At 34.6% G+C, this 19,443-nt stretch overlaps 1 protein-coding gene across 1 annotated transcript in view; it reads left to right on the top strand.

Moving 5' to 3' along the window:
• The first annotated feature begins 1,829 nt into the window (after positions 1–1,829).
• The window catches only part of GPR68 (G protein-coupled receptor 68), a 109,988-nt gene continuing 92,374 nt past the window's right edge, over positions 1,830–19,443 (top strand). Inside the window, exon 1 of the mRNA XM_053697557.1 lies at positions 1,830–1,970. The gene's annotated coding sequence lies outside the window, so the exon portion shown is untranslated. The remainder of the gene's footprint in view (positions 1,971–19,443) is intronic.

A 19,443-nucleotide genomic window follows, 5' to 3' on the forward strand; every position in this document is an offset into this window, starting at 1 on the left:
CCAAATTTTTTCTTTTGTAATTCAGAAAGTGCAATCAATTTTAAGCAACTTTCTAATTTACTCCTATTATCAATTTTTCTTCGTTCTCTTGCTATCATTATTTGAAAAAGAAGGCATCTAAGCTTTTTTTTGGTTTCAGTACTCTGGACAGCACTTTTTTTATTGGTGGATTAATTTATCCTCCAATCGGCAAGGACAACCCAGGTTGTTCACCAAAAATGGGCCGGCATCTAAACTTACATTCTTGCATTTCAAATAAAGACACCAAGAGAATGAAGAAAATTTGATTATAGGAGTAAATTAGAAAGTTGCTTAAAATTTCATGCTCAATCTGATTCACGAAAGAATTTTTTTGGGTACAGTGTCCCTTTAATTAAGCCTATCTTAAATTGGTACAGCTCTTGAGTTTAACATACGATCGTGAACAATATGTGACAAACCAAAATCTCACAGAAATCCAATAAAGGATTTTCTTTAATTTACTATCAAATACAAATAAAAAATAATAAAATATAATTATAAAGATAGAAATCCAATAAAGGATTTGTTTCTTAGTGCAGGACCCGTGTTATGAGTCTGAAGTGTTAATTTTCTATCAAATGCAGATAAAAAATAATTAAATATAATTATAAAGACAGAAATCAAAATTCCTTACAAGATATAATGATAATTCTGTGCATAAAGTGCAATAATACAATACAGTGAAAAACGGGTGGGTTTACCACTTTCAAACCTAAAACTAGACTAAACTGGTACCAGCTACAATTAATAAACTAATTCAAAAAAACAAAAAGGAATGAGATGAAATTGTATTTCAATCAACTTGTGGACACAGCGGTCCGTTCAAATAATTAGACTTCCCAATGTATTAACTTCATATAGGATATAAACCAAGTGATAACATCATGTAATATGACAATTGGTAAAACACTGATGTAATCAATGTAGAGAAATTAATACTGTAATAAAAAGTCCGATATGAATCGAGTCCTAATGAAATGCAAATAAATTGGCATAAGAAAGTCACTTCCTTAAAATGTCTATTAGAGATTAGATTCCTTGAGTGCGATGAGGTCCAATGTCCTACTCCTGTATAAAAAGAATACAGACACCTAAAAAAGAAAAAAGTGCACTAAACAAAAGTGCTTCAGGGGTATGGACTTACCATTCAATGGTCTTACCATTCAAAGCCCGGTCCTGGATATAATTAGCATATGAATATTTATAAGATATCAAATTCAGTTTCCTTTGTTTATTTCCACCCTTATGTGCAAGCAACATCGGAAAATACCAATTTGAAATGTCTCTTATCTCTGGGCCTACTTTACAAACTCACTCAAAAAGTAATGTACTGATTTAATTCAGTTTACTGATTTGCAGCAGCGTTCAGTACAGACGAAAGCGACAAATGGCAGCCATATTTGTGTATCCTTTCAAAAGTTATAAGCTATTGAAAATTACTATGTAATATACAATGCTTATTTTAATTCAATATTCTAGCAATTTCTTTGTATATTTATTATGTTTCCTTATACAACAAAAATACTCTTTGCAAAATAAACATAAAGTTTATCTTCAAATTATATGTTAGCTATAAGCTTTTATATGTAGCAATAGAGCGTGCAATCTGATTCGCTAATATAAAAAGTACATTTAAGCATTTATACTAAAATAAAATTATATTTTGCATTAAAAAAATAAAATAATACAGACTTATAGTATAACTACAGGCACAGCCACATAACAGAGGGGAGGGGCAGTGTGGAGTTAGGGAGGAAAAACAGGCTGAGGAGGGACGTTGAGATAAAGCAAGGAAATCTCTGAGAGAGCTGCTGTCTGCGGGTTGTGTGGAAAGAGAAGGATTCTGTGAATATTTTGAGGACTGGAGGCAAAGCTGTATTCATGAACAGTGCAAGAAGGCAGAAGAATTTATAAGGACACTTCCGTGACTATAAAAAAAGGGGGCTTAGGTGAGTCATTCTGTAAATCTCTTCACATTATAAGCAGAGAATATCTGTTTGATTGATGGGGGACACTCCACAAATATGAACATTAATTGAGAAGGGGATCCAATAAGTGGATTTATTGCAATCTACTCCAACCCTTTACTAAAATAATTGTACAACTATAAAATAAATGAGTTGACTTATTATTTTGATTCTGTAATATTCCACATCAAGAAGATTTAATAATATGGGAGAGTGATGCATGGGGAAACTAGTCCTGGTCTGAAGAGCTAACAATCTACTTTATTATTTCTGTTTTTATAAATTATTTGGTTAGACACAGTCTATAATGTTATTGGCTATTTTTTTTTTTTAATTAATAAAAGTTTTATGGGATACAGATAAAGAACAAAATCAAATTAAAAAAGCCTTAATGCATATAAATATTATATCGATATTATATATCATAAATGTTGTCCTTATATGCTTAGGAAACAAGCCTAAAGTAAATTTATATGGGAACCTTGCATTGCATATAATTTTTAAATCTTAGATTTAGTAAAATTAATTTTTTATCAGCTTGTTAAAATGCATTGAAATTGTTTTTAAAAGTACGTTTTCCCCCTCTATTTTATAACAAATTATTTTAACTCAAATTATATATATACTGTATGTGTGTGTATATATATATATATATATATATATATATATATATATATATATCTAGAATGAAATGTATACCTTTCTCCTTCATACCAATATAAATAAGAAAGAATGGTATATAGAAGAGTGCAGTATTTCTAGACACATACTGGAATTGTATTATGATTTATAAGAAGAAAAATATTTGACCCAGTATTTTGTAAATGTATGCCTTTGGCTGCAACTAAGCGACCAACATGTTACTTCACATAGTGACAGCAGCATGACACAGATTGTGCTTAATGACAAGAGTTTCTGTGGAATTTCTCACTCTTTATATTGATGGATTGGAGAATTCTGGTTTTGGAGAGGGAATTCCCCTCAAAAAATCTTTGAGACTGCTCGATAATAGTCATAAAAAGTGAATTTAGTTAACACCTTGGCTCTAGATATGGCTGCACTCTATTCAGTGGAGATGTATTACAACCCTCTCGCAACCCAAAGGAGAAAAAACAATTTGTAGTTTGTATTAAAGAAACAATGTAACTTACCAAGTATTATCAATATGGTAGATTGTAAACTAGGTGTAAGTAACATTAGTGGTAAAAGGTTTATTTTGCCTCTCCATCTGTATAATAACAGTTTCTAATTATTTTCACACAGCTAAAATTACTTTTCCTGATTTCATTATGAGAACTCCAGATGATAATTTCTATTATCTAAACTAGGCATGTCCGACCTAATGTCAAGGGCCCTTCACAACTAATAAAGTTTGTGTCTAAATCAAGGAGGAAATTCTCTTTACTATTCCAGCAATCAATGGGCAGTCATGGAGATGTAAAAGATAGAAAATTAAGGGTCATCCTCTATGTGTTTCTGCCAGCACAGCATCTTCCATTCAGTGGTAATTGGGAGCTTTGCAAATCAATGGCATATATCTTAATAAAGTATAGGTAATTTGACGCTTGTTAATATATGCAAAGCTGTTAAGTCCCACAGTGAGATAGTGCAGCACTATTGCTGTCTATTCTCTAGATCAGTCAATTCACACTATCAAATGAAAAATAAACTTGTGCAAACCTCTTCCAGGTATAGAAATGAGTTACATGGTAAAAGTACTAGAATGTTACTTAACCTTAAAAAATAGATTACATAATCCATATGTCTGTTATATAGTTATATATATATATATATATATATATATGCATATGTGTGATGTGTGTATACAGTCTCTCTCTCTCTCTCTCTCTCTCTCTCTCTCTCTCTCTCTCTCTCTATATATATATATATATATATATATATATATATATATACACAATATTTTCCACATTATTGTTATTTTCAAATAAAATAGATTTATCAATGTACAATAAATCAGTTAATTTTTTTAAAATATCTGAGATGTTTTAATATTCACAATGAGACTTTGCAATTTTTAGATTAGTTATATATTGTAAAAAATATATTTAACAAATCATATGTTATCATATCATGTTATCATATATATATATATACACACACAAAATTACTATATTTTCTAAATTATTGTATATATTATCTAATTATTTTCAAATACAAAATAGATTTATCAATGCACAATATACCAGTGTTATTTTTTATATCTAATATATTTAACATTTTTTCAATTGGACTGCAACTTTTAAATTTGATTTTTTAAAGTACCAGGAATAAATAGTAATTTGTTTCATGCTCTGTTGCTTTTCCCCGAAATAAATAAAAATGAATAGACCATTAACTCAGTTGCTTAGCTAGTAATACACATATTTATATTTAAAATGCTTCTGAACCATCTTATTCTGAAAAAATATTGAGCTATAGATTTTAAAGTTAACAGCTGTATGTGTACTGTATATTTTTGCTTAGTATATTCCTTTATTTTTTAATTAATGCATTTTAACAGGGTGATTTTAAATATTTGGTAAAGAGAGTGTGTTTTTCTTAGGATGCATCCACTTCCCAAAAATCCTCTCTGTATTATGTCAAATCTTCTGCAAACCTGTGCTGGTTAGGTACACACACATCCCATAGATTAATGCAAATGATTTGCCTCTATTCCTAAATAGTAACATGACATCCTCTTCAGCAAATAATCATTTGTGATTGGTGGAATTGTAAAATACTATCACTGCTAGTATTAAAGGGACATTAAATGTAAAACTGTTTGTGGTAGAGCATGCAATCTTAAAAGACTTATAAATGATCAAATTTACTTTAATCTCCTTGTATCCTTAGTTAAAGGGACACTGAACCCACATTTTTTTCTTTCATGATTCAGATAGTGCATTACATTCATTACATTTTAAGCAACTTTCTAATTTACTCCTATTATCATTTTTTCTTCGTTCTCTTGCTATCTTTATTTTAAAAGCAGGAATGTAAATCTTAGCAGCCAGTCCATTTTAGGTTCAGCACCATGGATAGTGCTTGCTTATTGGAGGCTTACATTTACCCACCAATAACCAAGCATAACCCAGGTTCTCATCAAAAAATGGGCCAGCTTCTATGCATCACATTCCTGCTTTTTAAATAAAGATAGCAAGAGAACAAAGAAAAATTGATAATAGGAGTAAATTAGAAAGTTGCTTAAAATGACATGATCTATCTGAATCATGAAATAATTTTTTTTGGGTTTAGTGTCCCTTTAAATTTTAAACACATACAGTACATTACACTGAGCAAACATATACTGCTGATTGCTCTTTCTCATAGAAACAAATCACAACTATTGAAAAGTAAAGTGCTTAGTGTCAGATGGATTTTCTATCAATAAATAATGCTTTTGTGTGTGAGAAAGAGGGACTTCCTATCAATAAATAATGCTTTTGTACAAGAGAGGGATTTCCTTTTAATAAATAGTCATGTTTGCAAGAGAGGGAATTCCTATTAATATATAGTGACTGTGATGTTTGCAAGAGGGATTTCCTATTAAATAGTGATGATTGCAAGGGAGGGATTTCCTATTAATATATAATGATGTTTCCAAGAGAGGGATTAATATATAGAAAATTCTAAATATTGAAATCTATTGGGGGACATGGCAATTTTTCCTTTAAAGATCACCAATCTCTCTTGGGTTGGTTAGGAAGCCCAAATGAGTTAATCCTGAACTTTAATTAAAACCCTGAACACTCTGGGGACACACAGCTTTTAATATTTTTTGCATGAGTAATTATAATTATCCCAGTTAACTAAAGGAAGTATAAATATAGAAACACAACTGCAAATAATGTATTAGCCTTATTGCCGCATGATCAAAACAAAAATGTCGTCCTAAGGAGTTGTTAAATCTCTGCAGTTTCAGGTGGATGGATATGTGATTGTATTACAGAGAGGCTGTATTGATTGTGCATAGATTACTGAGCAAGTTGTGTTATTAAGTCATCAGTTACTAGCTGCTCAAGTAAAGGTCCAGGATGACAGTTCCAAAGATGGTCCAGTATTGACAAAATTGACATCACCACCTTTATAAACAACTTTACTGTGTGTGGTAAATAACCATTTTGCATGTCCAGGCATCACTACAGAATTTGCTGGTGCTAATAAATAAACTTTAAAAGGGCAGTGTACTGTAAAATTGGGTTTACCTTAACCCTTTGAACAACGGAACAAATTAAAATCCTGCAATTGTGCACGCGATTGCAAGATTTCAATGATGGGATCGGGTCAGGGGGCGTCCCTATTATGCTAGGCACGCCCTCCAGACCACGATCGCATTCAGGAAGCGCCATTGGCTCCAGGACAACCAAACGGCTAGGACGTTCTATTCTGTTCTAACGGTCCGGCGCGGTTTGGACGGAATAGAATGCCATAACGGCCTTAAAAGGTTAATGTGTTTCCAATTACTTGTTACACCAGCTGCAGAATTTCAAATGCATTGCTTAGGTTTATTTTTTTATTATTTTTTATTAACTGTTTTAAAATATAAATTACATACTGACAAATAAATACATATATAAATATTTTGTATCCATAAACATATAATCGACAACAATTATTATATCTTCAGATTTTGTGGCACATTTATCTAATCTTTTGTGGCATCATGTTCCATTAATTAAAATTAGTGTATGACTCAACTTATTTGATCTTTTCCCATAAATCAACCATTTTTTTAATAAAACTCTAAATTTCCTATTTTCATATACTGAAATTCCTCCAATATCAAATTATTATTGACCTCTCTAATCCAATTTAAGGCATCTGGTGGTTCAGGTTATTTCAACATTTTAATATCAATTTTTTGGCACAATTAAACAAAATTAGCGTTAAACGTTAAACTTTTTTCCTGTTTATCAATTGGTTCAATATCACCATATAAAAATCACATATTTTATTTTGTTTTGTTAACTTTTAGCTTCTCTGGGAAATTTCTTTCTAAACATTTTGTAGTATGGGACATGACCACCAAATTTGTTTTATATTTCCCTCTACTCCACAACCTCGCCAACATAAACCTTTTGTATGAGGATATATTTTTTTTGATCTTATTAGGGGTCATATTTATACCATCTTGTAAGGATATTTAAATTAATTTCTACTATATTTGCTGAAACTGAAGATTTAGTGAGGTTGTCAAAAATATTAAGACAACTTCTTGGGTTGATATTTTCCCAGCTATTAGTGTGTATTGTTTTTGAAAGTAACTAGTATATTATAAACTTTCGATAAGTTGTGTCTTTTCATTTTACTACATAACTCTTCAAACTTCGCCAGTTTCCTAATTAACTCTGTCTTATGATGGTTAGAAAAAATATAATGATTTAATTGCACATATTTAAAACAATCTGCTAATATTTCAAACCCCTTTTCCTTTAACAGTTCTCTAGAATCTAATATCATGGGGCCGAATAATCAAGCCACTTTCCTTATTTTGAAGAGCCAATGTAGGCTTGATTTTGGAGATGCTAGGGCTTACCCCTGTTATTCTGTTAGCAAAATCTCCATTGTTTGGCTTCAGCAGAAAACATAAGATAACAAATTGTACACTAGGCTGAAATATGTGGCAGGGTTAGGCTTGTGAATCCTGTCCTGTGCTCTTTCAGTTTTCAGGACAATTAATAATTTTGGGCTAGATTACAAGTGGAGTGCTAATTTATCACCCGTTTGCAGGAGCGCGATAAATAACCAGCCATAACAAGTGGTGCTTGCAGTAGGAATTAGCACTCAGAAAATTAACCAGAGGTCAGACCTCTGATTAATTTTCTAAATGTCCCCCAATTGCTCCCAAAATACATTGTTTAGTTCTTTATTAAAAATAAAAAAATAGTAGCATTTTTTTTTATTAAATAAAAAACTGCATTAACAAGTTATAAAGGCTTAAAAGTGGCGGGTGTGTGGTGTGTTAGATAACAAAAGGCACTGAAAAGTGAATTTACATAGTGGTCTATGGGAACTTTGTGTTCCCTGTAAATATATATGTATATACTTATATGCATACTGTACAGGGAGTGCAGAATTATTAGGCAAATGAGTATTTTGACCACATCATCCTCTTTATGCATGTTGTCTTACTCCAAGCTGTATAGGCTCGAAAGCCTACTACCAATTAAGCATATTAGGTGATGTGCATCTCTGTAATGAGAAGGGGTGTGGTCTAATGACATCAACACCCTATATCAGGTGTGCATAATTATTAGGCAACTTCCTTTCCTTTGGCAAAATGGGTCAAAAGAAGTACTTGACAGGCTCAGAAAAGTAAAAAATAGTGAGAAATCTTGCAGAGGGATGCAGCACTCTTAAAATTGCAAAGCTTCTGAAGCGTGATCATCGAACAATCAAGCGTTTCATTCAAAATAGTCAACAGGGTCGCAAGAAGCGTGTGGAAAAACCAAGGCGCAAAATAACTGCCCATGAACTGAGAAAAGTCAAGCGTGCAGCTGCCAAGATGCCACTTGCCACCAGTTTGGCCATATTTCAGAGCTGCAACATCACTGGAGTGCCCAAAAGCACAAGGTGTGCCATACTCAGAGATATGGCCAAGGTAAGAAAGGCTGAAAGACGACCACCACTGAACAAGACACACAAGAAATATCTCAAGACTGGGCCAAGAAATATCTCAAGACTGATTTTTCTAAGGTTTTATGGACTGATGAAATGAGAGTGAGTCTTGATGGGCCAGATGGATGGGACCGTGGCTGGATTGGTAAAGGGCAGAGAGCTCCAGTCCGACTCAGACGCCAGCAAGGTGGAGGTGGAGTACTGGTTTGGGCTGGTATCATCAAAGATGAGCTTGTGGGGCCTTTTCGGGTTGAGGATGGAGTCAAGCTCAACTCCCAGTCCTACTGCCAGTTTCTGGAAGACACCTTCTTCAAGCAGTGGTACAGGAAGAAGTCTGCATCCTTCAAGAAAAACATGATTTTCATGCAGGACAATGCTCCATCACACGCGTCCAAGTACTCCACAGCGTGGCTGGCAAGAAAGGGTATAAAAGAAGAAAATCTAATGACATGGCCTCCTTGTTCACCTGATCTGAACCCCATTAAGAACCTGTGGTCCATCATCAAATGTGAGATTTACAAGGAGGGAAAACAGTACACCTCTCTGAACAGTGTCTGGGAGGCTGTGGTTGCTGTTGCACGCAATGTTGATGGTGAACAGATCAAAACACTGACAGAATCCATGGATGGCAGGCTTTTGAGTGTCCTTGCAAAGAAAGGTGGCTATATTGGTCACTGATTTGTTTTTGTTTTGTTTTTGAATGTCAGAAATGTATATTTGTGAATGTTGAGATGTTATATTGGTTTCACTGGTAAAAATAAATAATTGAAATGGGTATATATTTGTTTTTTGTTAAGTTGCCTAATAATTATGCACAGTAATAGTCACCTGCACACACAGATATCCCCCTAAAATAGCTATAACTAAAAACAAACTAAAAACTACTTCCAAAACTATTCAGCTTTGATATTAATGAGTTTTTTGGGTTCATTGAGAACATGGTTGTTGTTCAATAATAAAATTAATCCTCAAAAATACAACTTGCCTAATAATTCTGCACTCCCTGTATATATTAACATGTGTATTTACACATATTAACACATAAATATATATGTATGTAAGAATATACATATATATTTACATTTGCTTCCCATCACTGCGCGAATTACCCCCTTCGCTGCGCTAGTTCTCATGCTGTGTTTCACGGCATGAGAACGAGGCTCCGTTTGCAGCCTATAGAAGCATGCTCTATTGAGCGCAAAGCTTCCCCGCAATGTGAATGCAAGGTCGAGTTCACATTGCGGGCCACTTAAAATACCAGAGCACAATTGTGTGTGCTGGAATTAGGAGTGGAGCGCAAATATAATGCTCACGAAAGTGCAATTTTATGTTCCACTCGTAATATGGCCCTTAATATTGTAATCCCAAAAGTGTTAAATGTCCCTTAAAGTATACTTTCTTGTGTGGGTAATAAGTAGTGACATCCTTTGGTTTGAAGTTTTTGCACAATTTTGTAACATTGTTTGAATTTATTGCTCTTTTTATATTTTTTTTTATTTTTATTAGATGTTTGGCATTTACCATTGTTTATTTCAGGAGTCAGTGAGCCATCTATCTATCTATCTATCTATCTATCTATCTATCTACTGTATCTGTCTGCCTGTCTATCTATCTAATGGAAAAGTAGAACACAGTTGTATGTTTATACTAGCATACCACTAAGCAAAACATTATTACCAAACTGTCCAAAAAATTGCAAGGAACTAAAAGGGGACTTAGAGAAGAACAAAATCATATTAATCATTTGAATTAAAACAGCAAGTAAACCTAGTATATCCTATTCATGTATTAAGGTAAAATAAAAAAAAAGAGATTAGTTAATGTGCCTATAAAAAACCTTTCATAATTAAAAGGGACATGAAATATTCTGCAAAACAGTTTTCTTTCATGTAATTAGCAAGTCCATGAGCTAGTGGCATATGGGATTTACAATCCTACCAGGAGGGGCAAAGTTTCCCAAACCTTAAAATGCCTATAAATACACCCCTCACCACACCCACAATTCAGTTTTACAAACTTTGCCTCCCATGGAGGTGGTGAAGTAAGTTTGTGCTAGATTCTACGTTGATATGCGCTTCGCAGCAGGCTGAAGCCCGGTTTTCCTCTCAGAGTGCAGTGAATGTCAGAGGGATGTGAAGAGAGTATTGCCTATTTGAATACAATGGTCTTCCTCTAGGGGATCTATTTCATAGGTTCTCTGTTATCGGTCGTAGAGATTTCTTCTCCTACCTCCCTTTTCAGATCGACGATATACTCTTATATACCATTACCTCTACTGATTCTCGTTTCAGTACTGGTTTGGCTATCTACTATATGTAGATGAGTGTCTTAGGGTAAGTAAGTCTTATTTTATTTATGACACTCTAAGCTATGGTTGGGCACTTTATATGTAAAGTTCTAAATATATGTTTTAAACTTATATTTGCCATGATTCAGGATATTCAGTATTCCTTATTTCAGACTGTCAGTTTCATTTTTTTGGGAAAATGCTTATGAATTAATATTTTTTCTTACCTTAAAAATATTCAAATTTACTTTTTTCCTTGCGGGCTGTTAGGCTCGCGAGGGCAGAAAATGCTTTAATTTATTGCGTCATTTTTGGCGCAAACTTTTTTGGCGCAAAATTTTTGTAATTTCCGGCGCCATAGTTGACGCCGGAAGTTTTTTCATGGTTGCGTCATTATTTTACGCATGTGTGTTAAAGACGTTTTTTTGCGACAAAAAATGTGGGCGTCATTCTTGGCGCAAAAAAAATGTGGGCATCATACTTGGCGCCAAAAAATGTGGGCGTTATACTTAGCGCCACTTTTTTCACATTATTTAAGTCTCATTTTTTGTTGCTTCTGGTTACTAGAGGCTTGTTTGTTTTGCATTTTTTTCCCATTACTGAAACTGGAATTTGATAATTTTGCTTTATATGTTGTTTTTTTCTATTACATATTGTAAGATATTTCAAACACTGTTCCTGTATCAAGAAATGCTGAGGGATTCCTGTTGACTGATATCAGTCCTACCAAAGCTAAGTTCATTTATTTTAATGTTATGAATGTTTATCTTTAGCTATGGTTTGTAATAAGTTATCATGATACACTTTTACATGCAGAATCCATTAGTATTTATGCTTTATACATTGCTATTCTTTTTACATCTTATGTACAAGATATACTTAGAAATTTATAAGAATATTTTTCTGATTCTATTTTAAAGGCTTTGTCTGACATCCCGCCTTCTAATAAAAAATTTTAGGTCTTTTTCAAACTTCTTTTTTAGTTGATGAAGTTTCAAATGACCAACAACATAATGAATTATCCTTCTCTGATGGTGTTTTTTCTCATTCAGAATTTTTCTTCATCAGATATTGACACTAACAAATCTACTTTTTTATTTTTTAATAGAGTACATTTGTTCTTTGTTCAAAAGGTGTTGATTATTTTGGATATTGAAGTAACTAGTTCTTTTGATTTTAAAGACTAGCTAACATTTAAATTCTGCTTATTTATCTTCTGTGATTTCTTCAGAGGTTTTTTTTTCCCAGTTTCTGATACTAGGGAATGGAATAGGCTGAAAATTTTCTTTTAGTCCTTCTTTAAGGTTTTTAAATTGTATTCTTTGTCGGCAGTTAGTTTTGAGGAAAGATTCCCCAAGTTAATGGGGCTATCTCTACTCCTGCTAAATATACTATTATTCTTATAGCAAATAGTATTTATTTTTTTCCTTCAGATGTTTGTATCTTATTTAAGGAAAATTATTTTCAGGTACTTTTCTTAGACCTGTAATTTATTTGTCTGATGTTGCAATTGCTTCATCTTTCTGGTTGGATACTTTAAGATCAAGTATCGGATTATGATTTGTTTAGCATTGTTAAAAGGACAAAAGCTACTACTCATTTGAAGTTCAGACTAAGTGCTATTGCATTGTCTTGCTATCTTGCATTTGTTGATTGTGCAAGTCCAGTGTGTTGAATGGTCCTTTAACTTGATTAACATGCTAATAATTTCATTTGTGTTGTTATTTTATTAAATATTTTCGCAAATGAGGTTTAATCTATGTCTTTAGCTATTTTAGCTAGAAGAACTTTGTGATTTCAATCTTGGAATGCTAATTTGATTTCTAAAATCCATATTTATTTTTTTCCAAGATAATCAATTATTTGGTTCATAATTGGATTAAATTCTTTAACTGTTACTCTGGGCTTCAAGATTGAGTTCTAAGACTAAACTTTAAGCTTATATTAGTTTTCTGTTCTTACTAAGGAACGGAATCCTGAATTCTTCCCCAAGTAACATGTTTATAATTGGAAGTTTTTTTCTTCATTCAATTAAGCCTTTTAAAAGTTCAAAGTCAGCTCCCCAAATTTGCATGTAGGTGCGGTTCTTATTCCATCTTGGCTGGTGAGGGGCAGGTTAAGACTTTTTTGAAATTTGTTTGGTTCTATTCGGTCCAAACTTCTTAGACTTTGGGTACAGAATAGGATTCAGAGTAAAACCGTCTGTGAGAAGTCTTTTTTTCTCTATCATATTCCAGCTATTCCAGTAAGACTAACACTTTCCTGAAGTGTGTTTCAGACCTATATGTTTTGGGTACTGGTGAAGTGCGGCTGGTCACCCGTTGGGGCTCGAGCGCTGCTCAGACCTGGAGTTTTCTGGGGTATTTATTCCAGTTTCATTTTAGGAACTGGGTTTTGGGGTTTTATTCAAGACTATTCATTGTTCCAAAGATAGAAAATCTTTTTGAATTGTCATATAAGTGTACCATCTTTTAGAATGGTGTTTATATGGTCTATTCTGCCTTTTTTGGTTAGTGATTGCATTATTTGTTTACAATAGATACAATAAATGCATATCTTCATTTTCTGTTTTCTTTTAGATTATTTTTATTTTCTGAGATTCTCTTTTTTTGACAAGCATTACCAATTTGTTGCTTTTCCTTCTGGTCCAGCGACAGCTCTAAGAATCTTATCAAGGTTCTCAGTGTTCCTTATTTAGACGGTATCGTGGTACTGGCTCAGTCTTTTCGTTCTGCGGAATCTCATACGATTCAACTTTGTTGTTTCTTCAAGACATGGTTAGAGGATCTTTTTATCAAAAGCTCCTTGATTCCTCACACAAGGGTCACCTTTTTTAGGTTTCCAGATAGATTGTGTCAATGTTTTTGTCTCTAACAGACAAGTGACAAGTTTATTGGGTTCCGTTTGTCAAACCTTCAGTTTCTATTATTTCCTTCAAGTTGCTATATATGCATGGAAGTTTTAGGTTTCATGGCTGCAGCATTGGATTCGATTACCTTTGCTCATTTCATAGGAAACCTTTCCAGTTTTTTATGTTGAATAATGGTGCAGGGATTCTAGGATATCACTTTTTATATCTTTGAATCCTAATGTTTAACTATATTTGATTCGGTGGTTAAGATCACCATCATTTAGTTCTACAGGTCTCTTCGGTTCTTTCAACCTGGACCATGATCTCTACAGATGCAAGTCTTTTAGGTTGGGAGGCTGTCTGAGGATCTCTGTCAGCACAAGGGGTTTGGAAATCTCAGGAGGCGAGATTACCATTTGATATTTTGGAACTCTGTGCATTCTCAGAGTTCTTCAGTTGGTTTCTTTTTGAAGAAGAGACGTTTATTGTTTTTTCAGACAGACAATGTCACAACTGTGGCGTATGTCAATCATCAGGGTGGGACTATCAGTCCTTAGGCTGTGACAGACGTATCTCGGATATTTGCTTGGGTTAAATCCAGCTCCTATCTAATTTCTGTGGTCTTTTTCCCAGGTATAGACAATTGGGAAGCGGATTATCTCTATTAATCAAGCTTTACATCCGGGAGAATGGTATCTTTAACCAGATATGTTTTTCAATTTTTTAGATGTGAGGGCTTCCAGTAATAGATCTGATGGCATCTCATCTAAACAAGAAACTTCCCAGGGGCCTATTCAGGTACGGGGATCCACAGGTGGAAGTAGTGTATGCATTGACACTTCCTTGGAATTATCAATCTGCCTATATTTTTTCATCTCTGGTTCTTCTTTTAAGAGTGATTTTCAAAATCATCAGAGAGCAATCTTTGGTGTGGCTGGTGGCTCCAGCATGGCCACACAGGTTTTGGTATATGTTTCTTGTTCGGATGTCCAGTTGCCAATCTTGGTTACTTCCATTAAGTAAAACCCATCAAAGGTTAAAATCCAAAATTCAAAATTCAGATAAAAAATAAAAAATCTCATAAACAGCTAAAACATATATGTGTTATTACCAGATAAACATTCACACTGCTCATTCAACATTACAATCTCTCAGACTCTTAATGCACATAACAGACTATATAAATGTCAGTATCAACAAGTGTCCAGCTGATACGTTCTCTTATGGGGATCCCCAACTTAGATTCTTATAGATTCGGAAGTCAATATGGGCTAAATTATCTGCAGTTCTCCAACACAAGTTACTAGTATGTGTGCCCCCGGATGTCAGCGTCCTCGCTTTACCTTCAGTAGCTCCTTTTCAATATGGCTACAGATCAAAGTGGTTTATCTCATTCCCTTACCGCTGTATTAGTGATTGGAACAGTCAATGATACTGAATGGAGCTGGGAGGCTCTCTTACCTCCTCTAGGTGTCTACTTGTCGGCCTCCTTACCTGACCCGACACTACGGCTTCTCCTTCGGTTCCTGGCGTTCAAATTTCCGTGAGTGACGTCACCCGGTTCCCGGATCCTAGGTGACTACTTGCGCAAGTAATTTCCACGGATGTATCCAGACGATCCTCTGCACTTCAGTACACCAGGGTACGCAGAGTTCAGCTTAGCTGCAAAATGTCAAACAGCCCACAGTAAATGGCAGGAAATGTAAAGGAATTGCATAAGGCTATCTGAAAAAAAAGTAAAAGAATATGGGTAGACATTTTGCAGCTCTCTAGTGACTCTTGCGTGGAAGTTCCACATCTTGGGTATCTGCTATCCCATACGTCACTAGCTCATGGACTCTTGCTAATTACATGAAAGAAAACATAATTTATGTAAGAACTTACCTGATAAATTCATTTCTTTCATATTAGCAAGAGTCCATGAGGCCCACCCTTTTTGTGGTGGTTATGATTTTTTTGTATAAAGCACAATTATTCCAATTCCTTATTTTTGATGCTTTCGCTCCTTTCTTATCACCCCACTTCTTGGCTATTCGTTAAACTGAATTGTGGGTGTGGTGAGGGGTGTATTTATAGGCATTTTAAGGTTTGGGAAACTTTGCCCCTCCTGGTAGGAATGTATATCCCATACGTCACTAGCTCATGGACTCTTGCTAATATGAAAGAAATGAATTTATCAGGTAAGTTCTTACATAAGGTGTGCTAGCTGGAGGCGCTGGTTCAGCTTGTATCAGTCGTTGGTATCTTCCTTTCCTTTCCTTCCTCAGTTGTATAAGTCTAGGTGCAAAATAGTGGTGCTGAAATATCAGACAATACACCATACAAAGGTGAATATCTACTCACAGTGTATATTGCAGGTTACCGGCTCCTTCCCAATATGAAAAGACAATATCACAGATTCAGTAAAAAAGTTTGTCTTTATTTGTCTTTATATTGAGCCAAATAAAGACAAACTTTTTTTACTGAATCTGTGATATTGTCTTTTCATATTGGGAAGGAGCCGGTAACCTGCAATATACACTGTGAGTAGATATTCACCTTTGTATGGTGTATTGTCTGATATTTCAGCACCACTATTTTGCACCTAGACTTATACAACTGAGGAAGGAAAGGAAAGGAAGATACCAACGACTGATACAAGCTGAACCAGCGCCTCCAGCTAGCACACCTGATATATTCACACAGACCTTGGGAGAGACTGTGGGACGGCTGCGGTTCACCAGAAGGGGAAAGTATTAATACATATTATACACCTGTTTGCATGTATATAAGTTCTTACATAAATTATGTTTTAATTTGTAAAAATGTGTCTGTTAATAGTTATTACGCACATGAGGATCTAATACCATACACATACACCTCAGGAATTCAGATTCAAGATAAATGTGAGGAAGCTTTTTTTTTTTACAACAATGGTGGCGGAGTCATGGAATAAACTTCCAAATGAGGTGGTAAACAGAAAGAATATAAAGGAATTGCATAAGGCTATCTGAAAAAAAAGTAAAAGAATATGGGTAGACTTTTTGGTTTTATTATTCATTTCAAATGTCAAATTCTGTGTTTCTTCCTCAGGTTATTTGACACCCTCTGATACACCCACACTTTACATCTCATATATATATAGAATGATTTCAATGTTAAAGTTTAAGTATAAAGCTGACTAAACTTGTATTGACATTGCAGGACAAAAGTGCTTTTGTACAACTGATACTGGGGTAGTCATGCTTATTAGCTGCATGGGACAACTTCTACAACTTTTTAGCTAAACAGGAACCTACACCCACTAGCATGAAAAGATAAGGTATTTATATTCATCAAAAGAACACCCATTTTTACAAAAAGAAATAACATATTTTAAATACTCTGTTTTGTTGCACTCAAAAATGAAATATTTATTTCCCTTAAAGGGATACTAAACCCAATTTTTTTCTTTCCTGATTCAGATAGAGCATACAATTTTAAGCAACTTTCTAATTTACTCCTATTATCAATTTTTCTTCGTTCTCTTGCTATCTTTATTTGCAAAAGAAGGCATCTAAGTTAAGGACAGCACTTTTTTAATGGTGGATGCATTTAGCCACCAATCAGCAAGCACAACCCAGGTAGTGAACCAAAAATGGTCCGGATTCTAAACTTTCATTCTTGCTTTTCAAATAAAGATAGAAAGAGAATGAAGAAAATGTGATAATAGGAGTAAATTAGAAAGTTGCTTAAAATTGCATGCTCTATCTGAATCATGAAAGACAAAATTTGGGTACAGTGTCCCTTTAAAGCAAACCTGTCATAAAAGGCACGGGTAACAGAGTAAATATATAATTTATATAAGAAAAGCTTCAAGCCTTTAAATATCTGTACCTGAAACTTTATGGCAAGACACCTCTGACTTTCTAAAAAGCATAATCAGATTAAAGAAATACCAGCACCATATTTGTAACCATGGATATAAAGTCCCTTTTATTGTTTCATCTCACTTAGGGATGGTATCAAACAAATGTTTTACATTCCATGCACCGCACACCCACCACTGGTTCCTGAATAGTCACTAAATGTGTGTTACCCATAATTACTTAAGCTTTAAACAAGTAGAGTAATCCCAATTTATAAAAAAAAATAGCTACATGACCTTTTAATTAGGTTTAAGCTTTTCTTCAGAAGCTGAGATATATAAAAACGGTACATGCGTAATTTGTGGTCCTCTGTACTCAACAGTGAATGCTAAATATGTCTCAGTTTAAAACCTAAACACTAAATAATTGCTAGATTAAATTATATACAAAATGTATGTAGAAACCCCTACTAGTTATTGAGTTAGGTGTTTCAGCCACATCCATTGCTAACAGGTGCATAAAATCAAGCACATATCTATGAAATCTCCATAGACAAATATTGACAGTACAATGGGTCACACTAAAGAGCTCAGTTACTTTAAACATGGCACTGTCATAGGATGCCACAAATGAGTTTGTGAAATTACTGCCCTACTATATCTGCCATAGTCAACTCTAAGTGCTATTATTGTAAAGTGTGGGAGGACGGGACTAAGAGTAACAACAGCCCAGCCATTAAGTGGTAGAACACATAAACTCACTGAGTGGGGCTGCTAAGTGCTTAGTGCATAAAAATTGCCTTTATCTGTTGTCACTCACTACAGAGTTAAAAACTGCCTCTGCAATCAACATTGTATACAAGGCTCACATCAATATGCACAATGCCAAGCATCTGAGTGGTGTAAAGCCAGTGGACTCTGGAGCAGTGTAAACGTGTTCTCTGGAGTAATGAATCACGCTTCACTATCTGGCAGTCGAATGGAGGAATCTTATTATCTTGGTGTGGCGGAGTACAGGAGTTCGCTATTTTCTGGAATGCATAATGCCTACTATAAAGTTTGTTGGAGGAGGAAAGTGGTCAGGAACTGTCTGTCAGGGTTCCTAGGCCTCTTAGTTTCAGCGGAAGGTCATCTTACAACTACAGGATACAAAGGTTTTAGACAATTGGATGCTTCCAACTTTGTGGCAACAGTTTGAGGAAGGTCCTTTCCTGTTCCAGTATCACTGTGCTCCTGTGCACAATGCGAGGTCCAATGACTTGATGAGTTTGGTGTGTAGGAACTCAAGTAAAATGCATAGATCCCTGACCTCAAACCCGATGAACACTTGCGAGCCAGACCTTCTCATCCATCATAAGTACCTGACCTCACAAATGCTCTTTTGGCTAAATCAGCACAAATTCCAGAAGACACACTCCAAAATGTTGTAGAAATCCTTCTTGGAATAGTGATGGCTGTTATACCCGCAAAGAGGCTGCCAAGTCCATATTAATGCCCATGGTCTTCAAATGGGATGTTAAAAAAGCGGTGTGATGGTCAGGTGTCTTCATATTTTTTGCCATATGGTGTATTTAAAGCAAAGATTATTGTAAAAATAATATTTAGACGCATTGATTTAAAATTATATTGGCTGTTTAAATAGTGAAAAAATGAGTGTCGCTATAGCTATAAATGAGTGACTATAGCCGAATATGGCCTCGCTTCCATTGAGTCGTAATTCAGTTTGCGTGCACTCGCAAACCGATAAATATGCTGTCGGAAGCAATATCGTTTATCGACTGTTTCCAATGGCGCGTTATACCTCAATATCGGCAGCTGGACTTCGGCTGCCGAAAAGATCTTTGCGTCCCATAGAAAGTAATAGAAGCCGTTA

The sequence above is a fragment of the Bombina bombina genome, chromosome 1, assembly GCF_027579735.1.
Source record: "Bombina bombina isolate aBomBom1 chromosome 1, aBomBom1.pri, whole genome shotgun sequence".
Lineage (NCBI taxonomy): Eukaryota > Metazoa > Chordata > Amphibia > Anura > Bombinatoridae > Bombina > Bombina bombina.